We start from the raw sequence: 8,581 nt of genomic DNA, 5'->3' as shown, positions 1-8,581 counted from the left end.
CTTTTTGAACTAGGTGCGTTTCTTATTTACAGCATATTCCTCAATTTTGCTTGTTAATCTATTCTGCCAGTCTATTTCTTTTGATTGGTGAATTGAGGCCATTAACATTGATGGGTATATCTGATATGTACTGACTTATCATTGTCATGTTGCTTTCCTGTTGTTGGTTCTTTTCTATTTTTCTCCCTCTCCCTTTAATTTCTTGCCTTGCCTGATGAATTTGCTCTGTTGGGCCTCATGGAGTTGTGACCTTCATTGTCTTTTTCTAGGATATTGTTTAGAATTATTTTGAGTGCTGGTTTGGTGTTCATGAAGTTTCTCAGGTGTTCTTTGTCATCTACAGTGTGATCACTCTCTCTGTTAGATGCGTCACCTAGAAGTCTGATGGCTTTGAAATGCAATTTCCATTTCTAATGGTGATCTTGCCACATCTGGCACATAGACAATACAGTAATGCTGGAAAAGCTTCTGTGCAGTCCTGTTAGTGTCTTAAATAACCTAAAATCTAGGACCAGTAAAATCCATGTAAATTCACTCTTGTCTTTAAGAATTTTTGAAAATTGTTTTTTAAAAAAAAAACCCAGCATGGCCTGAACCTAAATTCTGAGACCAAATGTACAAGTCAGATTTGGTGGTTTTCAGTGACAATGGGGAATCTCCAAGGGGTTGGATGGGGTGGAGTAGGGTGATCAGAGATGGTTTCTCTTGTTGGCTTTTATGTCTCACTGATTTTCATCTTCCACATCCTGCAGCACTTCTTTATTCTGCTCTTCACCATCATCCTGCATATCTGAAGTCCATAGTGTCAGATTATCACGTAACAATTGTATGATAAGTGTAGAGTCCTTGTAGCTTTCTTCACTCAGCGTATCCAGTTCTGCGACTGCAGCATCAAAAGCTGCTTTTGCCAACCTGCAGGCACGGTGGTGGGAATTAAGAATTTCATAGTAGAATACGGAAAAGTTGAGAGCAAGACCTAAATGGATGAGATGTGTTGGTGGAAGTTCTGTCACTGCAATATCACTAGCAGCTTTGTAACCCACTAGGCTGTTCTCTGCAGCCTCCTTCCTGTCATTTCCTGTGGCAAATTCAGCCAGATACCTGTGCTAGTCCCCTTTCATTTTATAATAGAAAACCTTGGACTCGCCAATGTTAGCTGCTGGAATGAGGTGTTTGTCCAGTACATCCAGAATATCACAACAGATTAACTTTAGCTCAGTCCCAACCATTTGCCCATATTCTCAAATCATTTTAAGTTTGTCTTCTCCACCCTAGTTTTCTTCTTTCTGTTCAATGCTGCTGATTATTCTAGCTCCAGTCGCATTTTTATACCAACAGATAGGAGGTTTCTTTCTTCAACTGTCAGCTCCACATCCATTTCTGCTACTTTCTTCATTGATTCAACCATTTCATCGAATTGCTCAGCCTGCTTGGCCAGCTTCACCTAGTACACCAGATCCTCCCAATCATCCACAGAGGCAGCGGCTCCAGCAGGGTCTGTATGATGGATGGAAGCAGACAACATCTCCGGCTCTCTCACCCTCTCACTCCGTGTCCTGGCAGCAAAAATACTTATTATTTGGAAGAACCAGCTCTTTGATTCATTGATTCTTGTATTTTTTTAGTCTCTATTTCATTGATTTCTGCTCTGATCTTTATAATTTCCTTCCTTGCAATAGTTTGGGGTTTGGAGTGTTCTTGTCTTTCTAGGACCTCAAGATGCATTCTTAGGTTATTTATTTGGACTTGCTCTATTTTTGTGATGTCGGTATTCACAGCTGTAAAGGTCCCTCTGAGGACTGCTTTCATTGTGTCTCATAAATTCTGGTACGTTGAAATGGCATTATTATTTAGTTCTAAGAAATGTATTATTTCTTTCTTGATTTCTTGTATAATCCATTATTTAAGAATGTATTGTTTAATTTTTATACATTTGCATGATTTCTGTTTTCTTTTGCCATTGATCTGTAGTTTTATTGTACTATCATTTGATAACATGGATGGTATAATTTCAATTCTTTTGCAATTACTTAAGCATGCTTTATTTTGGCTATTATGTGATCCTTTTTGGAGAAAGTTCCATGTACTGGTGAGAAGAATATGTATGCTGTTGCTGAGTGGAATACTTCTTAGACATCTATTAATTCCATTTGTTTGAAGGTTTTGGTCAACTCTGATGTTTCTCTGTTGATTTTTTGTCTAATTGATCAGTGTACTTATGACAGTGAGTTATTGAGGTTCCCTACTATAATTGTGGTGATGTTTATCTGATCTTTTATGTCAATGTCTAGTAGTACTTGTTTTCTGAAATTGGATATACTGTCGTTCAAGGCAATACATTAATAATTGTGATCTCTTTCACTTGAATCACTCTTTAACCAATATATAGTGATCTTCTTTGCATTTTCTGATCAGTATTGGCTTGATGTCCACTGTCTGAAAGTAGAATAGCTAGTCCTGCTTTGGGGGAAGGGGTCTCTGTTGCATGGAACATTGTTTTTCATCCTTTAATTTTTAGTCTATGAATTTCTTTTTGGGATAAGTGTGTTTCTTGCATACAGTATACTACTGGATTTTGTTTCTTCATCCATTCTCCCAATCTGTGTCTTTTGATTGAAGGATTGAGACCATTCACATTGAGAGTTATTACTGATAGGTACTGACTTCTTATTCCTGTTGCTGCACTATTTTTCTGTTGCCAATTCTCTTTCTTTCCCTTCTACTTAACTTCTCACCCTACCCGGTATATTCATTCTATTAGATTTTTTTGTCCTTGTTAGCTTTCCAGGAAATACTTGAAAAATTTTTGCAGTGCTGGTTTGGTGGCCATACATTTCTTTAGGTGCTCTTTACCATGGAAATATCTTATTTTTTATCAATTTTGAAAAATAATTTTGCAGGATATATCAGTCTGGGTTGGAAATTGTTTTCATTTTGGAATTGGAAGACATCACTCCATGCTGTCTTGGCCTATAAGTTTTGTGTTAAGAAGTCTGGTATAATCCTAATGGATTTGCTTTTATATATGATTTATTGCTTTTGTCTAACAGCTTTGAAAATTCCATTCTTATGTTGGACTTCTGGGATTTTGACTACAATATGCCATGGAGAGATTCTTTTCTGACCAAGAATATATGGGGTTCTATATGCCTCAGTTCTTTTCCCTTATTTGAAAAATTTTCTGCTATTTTTTCAATAAACAGGTTTTTATGTCATTTGTTCTATTTTATTTTCACTAATTCCAATTAATCTTAGATTAGTCTTCTTTGAGTCATCTAGCAGCTATTTGATCCACTTCTCTTGTTCTTTTGGTTTGTTTGTTTTTATGGTATCTCATTAATTAGTCATCACCAACAGCCCTGTCTTCCAGTTCTGACATTCTGTCTTCACATTGGGCATTCTGCTGGCCATAGTTTTGACAGAATTTTTAATCTTCTGCATTTCTGTTTGGTATCTTTTTGTGGACTCTAATTCTTTTCTATGCTGGAAATTCATGTTTACTCTCATTCTGTTTAGCTCAGCTAGCTTTTTATTAGTGCATTCTGTAGACTTGTTAATTGTTTTGTTTATTAGACCTATTATCTGTTTAGTTATATCTTCTGAGAACTTGCCAAGCACCTTATGGATGTATTTTGAACTGTTGTTTTCTCTTCTGTTATCCTTTCAAATAATTTGGCTGTTTGGCTTTTGATTTCAATTCCTTCAATATCCTATGGACCAGCTTTGGGGGAGTTGAGTTTTTGAAGGTATTTTGTTGCCTGGTATTTTTATGTTTCTATTTTTATTTGTGTGTGTGTGTGTGTGTGTGTGTGTGTTTGCGCGAACTGAGGCTTGCAGGTTGTTTATAGTGGAAAGCTTTATTGCCAGTGTGGAGACCTCTTTAGTTAATGTCTACTTTTCAATGATGCCCTCTGGGCATTGCTAACTATTGGCCCTTTCTTCTGTCCCAGGATCCTACCACCTCCATTCATTTGGGAAGAGTGGTTGCAACATATTTGGCCCAGTACCCGATTCTCTGGGTTGGGTTGCAGTATGGTTAATGACAACAAGGTAATCCAGATATCGGCATTCTGAGAAAACCAATTAATAACTATGTCACCTTGGCTATAATAATAAAATTAGTAATAATAATAGCATCAGATACAAACTGTATATTGACAAACCCTAAAATCCAACAATGGACCACTCTTAACCATAGAATAGAGATCTGTATTTATATTTCTCTGCCAGTTTTCAGGCTGTGAGTTTGTGAGGTGTCCTCTCTTCACGAGAGACCCCTCTATCTGTTCACCTCAGACTATGGTAACTGTACAAGCTAAGGCATGTCTTTGCTCACATTGGTAGATGGGAAAAACAATTGTCTCTTGTCTCTATGGATATAGGCTATGTGGCAGGGGTCCAAGCAGACTGTTGGAATTAATGTCAACACTAATCAGTCCTGGTTTCTCTTTCTGGAGTTCAGGGCCTGTGTCCTTCCCAGTCTGAGCTTAAACTTCTCATGGAGTCTATGTGAAGGCTGCACCCTTTCTGCAGTGGTCTCCCATGGCTGTCTCACCCAGTCACTTTGGGAGAGTAATGCTGGAATCCCTGAAGCTGACAGTCAGGTCTATACTTGCTCCCTGAGTCTTCTGGCCCTGGACCCTTATTTTCTCTCCCTGGGCTCCCTGGGCATTATCCACATCAATGACCAGGTCAGTCAGTTAATCCATGCTTCTGCTGCCCTGTGCCAAGGAGAAGCAAAACATAGAGCCAACTTGGAGTTGGTGGATGGTTGTGCCATGGGCAGTGGCCTGGTGCTAGAGGGCTTCCACCCCCAGATCTACTTGGTATTAAATGGTTACATTTAAGGCCTCCTGGTGCTTACCACGGGCAGTGTTTTTACACTGACTCTATAGAAAAAGGAGGCAAACTAAGTCTTCCTCAGATACACCTCATCCCAGGCCTTGTGTCTTTGTCTGTATTGTGAATGGGGAAACACAGGAAAAACACAAATGGTTATATTTAAAAGATTTCCTTAGTATTGATTAGTACTGAAGAAAATAAGTTATAAAGTAAATTAAAGTCAATTATAGCTGATTGAAACACATCAAGAACACCTTATATTTGAAAATGCGTTAAAGGCCTGTGTATATGTTTAAAAAAGTAATCCTATTACTGTTTTATTATTGGTCAAAGTATAGCTAAATAAATTCATAGAATATTAACGATCAGTTTTTGTAATAACAAAAAATGAAAGCAGAAAAAATAACCAGTAAGGAGACTGTTTAAATGAATTATGATACAGTTGAATGGCACACTACCATGAAAATGTTTTCAATAGAATTTAATTACTTGAAAATATGCTCACAATAAGAGGTTAAATGTTAAAAGCAGTGTACCAAGCCATGCATAAAATATGTTCATTAGAAAAACTACCTATTTATCAGGCACAAAGACTTGGAGAAAATGTACCAAATACAATGGATACCTGTAGATTTAGCAATTTTCTATCATTTTTTCTTGTTTTCCTCATTACGCTTTATCTTCTTCAAGTTTGTTCTAATGGGTGAATATGGAGACAGAATTTGGTGACAGCAAAATGGACAGGCTCCAGAATCAGGAGATTCAGGTTCTAACTCTAGTACTATCACTTTCTAGCTCTGTATCCTTGAACATGATGTGAAATTTTTTGGATCTCTTTTTCTTTCTTTGTTGAATGGAAATAACGTTTAACTCAGAAAGTTGTGAAGATCAGTCAATGCATGCAAAACATTGAGCCCAGTATTAGCTCTTAGTATGGACTCAAAAGTATGCAATTATTATGCAGTACTTTTATGATCAGAAAGATTCTATTTTAAAAATAGCTCTGGGCTTCAATATCCAAAGTTGATCATAGGCCCAAGGTATTTTGTTTGCCCAGAAGCTCACTGGATAGCAAAATATGAGCAGAAAAGAGAAAATGCTTAAAGAGCACATTTAAAACACATCACATAAAATCTGTCCTGAATGAAAAGGGAGTTGTGCTCTGATGCTCATATTAAAAAGGAGACTGTCTTTTAGTTCGAACATAGAGCTAACAAAATCATATGTCAGTTACCTGGGATAATTGCTAAAGGTGTACAAGTATACTCTATAAACCCTGTGTATTTTCCCCCATATTGTTCTTTTTGGCATTTTGTGAGATGGTGATGATGTCAGTTGTTTCAGTACTGTGCCAGATGGATTCACTATTTCTCATCAGTGATCTTTTCCAAATAAGCTGTGGCAGGCTGCACTATACAAGTCTATCAGTTTTTTTACAGGGTGAAGAGACAACCCACAATGTGGGAAGAAATTTTTACCAGCTGTTCCTCAGACAAAGCTCTACTATCTCGAATCTATAAGGAACTTAAAACAATCAGACCTCCCAAATTTAAAGACCCAGTCCAAAAATGGGCATCTGAAATGAACAGACATTTCTCAGACAAAGAAGTAGAAACAGCAAATAAGAGTATAAAAAAATGTTCATCATCAGTGGTCATTTGAGAGATGCAAATGCAAATAACACTGAGATTCCACCTCACCCCAGAAAGAATGGCTGCTATCAAGAAATCAACCAATAACAAATGCTGGCTGGTCTGTGGGGAGAAAGGAACTGCTGGTGGGAGTGTAGACTGGGACAACCACTGTGGATATCAGTTTTCTTTATATATAAACTCAAGGTACTAAAGGATAGTCGGCAAGTGACAACATGAACTGAACTTTAATTAGTTCATTTATCACTCTCCAAAAATCTGAGGAGGTACAATTATTCCCTTCTTCTCCAGAAAATAATCAGTCCTGGCAAGATAGCTCAGAGTCCTTTTCAGATGCCAACCTTACAACCCAGTGCCACATGAGGAACCAGGAGATGGACTGATTTCACATATTTGAGGAAATGTAGACAACTCACCAATAAGTTTGCATCAGGCAGTGCTCACTAGAGAAATAGATTTAACATAAGAAATATGGATTTACAAAGTAGGCTGACAATGACCACCTGCAGAGTCAGGTGTAGAAGAGTACAAAGGGGCTGTGTGCACACTAGAGATCCCAAGGATCCAGTCAAAAATCAAAGGCCTGGAGTGCACTGTAGACTCACCTGCAAGTCTGTATCAGGAAGTGGAAGGGTCTGTGCTGGAAGGCTGATGTGTCTGCCCTGAAAATCTGAAGAGTATGCACTGCAAAGGCTGAAGAGTCTACACTAGAAGCCAGGAGATGGACGTTCAAAAGAATAGTGAAGGCTGGAGCTCCTCCAAAGACACAGAAGTGAGCCTTCCTTCTTCTTTCTATTTTTATTCCATTCTAGCTACAAGCCTGTTAGTTGGTGCCTCCCACACCCAGGGTGGGGCTTCCCTCTTCAGTAAGTCCACCATTCAGTCACACCCAGAACTCTGTTAAGCCAATCAGCTGGGCATTTCTTACTCAAGTTGACACAACAGTTAACCATCATGGTTCATCCCTTGTCAACTCAACACCCAGACATGTTTCCTTAAACCATATTTAGTCTCCAGATACAAAGATAAGTTCATAATTAGGCCTAACATGGTATACCTAACCCCTACACAAATGGACATGCACTAACTCCTTCCCCAGAATACAAAGCAAGTTTTTCTTTGGGTGATGCTTACTAACAGTTCATAACTTAATTATTATAACATAGGTTTAACAATACTTAAGAACCAACATCAAGCCTATCAACATTATGTTACAAAGGAAGTATATTAACTGAATAGGAGAGAATAATGCCAATTACAGACCTCATTTCTGTAACTGGTCACAGGGTCGTAGTTGGTATTTATGACAACCTTCTTCTATTACCCATTCTGTATTTCCTCGGCCTTCAGCAAGCACCTCAGAAGGTCTGGGTTTTTTCCCTGATGAGGTGACTCATACCTTCATTCCTGAAGGTTCTGGGCCATTTGTCATCCTTTGTGGATGGGCTTGTCATAGTTTCCCATTGACTTTAATAATGGCATGATAATACTAGTATGTCCCCTAAGGGATCTCCTGTACTCCAAGTATATTTTTTGTTTCCACCATTGTGGAGTGACAGCCCAATTGCCCCTTGAGAGTCTGGATCAATTATCCCTGCCAACCCCATAACTCCCTTTTTAGCTTGTTTACTCAAAGGCATGAGGGGCCCAGCATGACCAAAGGGAAGTCTTAGCTTTCAGTTCAATGGAATCATTACTTTGCTTCCTGCTACAAGCCTTCCTCTCTCTGGAACTAAGACGTCTAGGCCAATAGAACATAATTTCACAGGAACAGGAAGCAAAAAGCACTAGGTGTAATAGTGAATGGTACCCTTCCTGTTTTTATTTTTTGGTTCCCGGACCCATGAATCTTGGCTATGAGAGACACAGTATCATATACTGAATACTGTTTCAAAGCATATGCAGCCCTTTGAAGAGCCTTGCCCCAGCCATGCAGGGTATTGCTATCTAGCTGGCAGTGTAACTTCATCTTCCAAATTTGGAAGAAACACTACATGCAAGGAAGGCAAATTCATGCACAGAATAAGTGTCTATGTTAGTAAGGACAAAATGCTGCCTTTTACATTATGGAAGTGGTCCAACATAGT

The 8,581-nt window shown here is 38.4% G+C and overlaps 1 non-coding gene and 1 pseudogene across 1 annotated transcript; one reads left to right on the top strand and one right to left on the bottom strand.

The window, feature by feature from the left end:
• Positions 1–598: 598 nt before the first annotated feature.
• Positions 599–1,433, bottom strand: LOC101711256 (14-3-3 protein epsilon pseudogene; annotated as a pseudogene).
• A 3,414-nt stretch (positions 1,434–4,847) lies between these two features.
• On the top strand, positions 4,848–4,980 carry LOC147821099 (small nucleolar RNA SNORA51). Its single transcript, XR_015447681.1, has one exon. It is a non-coding gene; the product is annotated as a small nucleolar RNA SNORA51 (small nucleolar RNA).
• The last annotated feature ends 3,601 nt before the right edge of the window (positions 4,981–8,581 follow it).

The sequence above is a fragment of the Heterocephalus glaber genome, unplaced genomic scaffold (assembly GCF_053883595.1).
Source record: "Heterocephalus glaber isolate CG9 unplaced genomic scaffold, H.glaber_assembly_v1.0 deba00001764, whole genome shotgun sequence".
Classification (NCBI taxonomy): domain Eukaryota; kingdom Metazoa; phylum Chordata; class Mammalia; order Rodentia; family Bathyergidae; genus Heterocephalus; species Heterocephalus glaber.
Note: the sequence above shows the minus strand (reverse complement) of the source record. Positions and strands in the feature narration are given on the sequence as shown.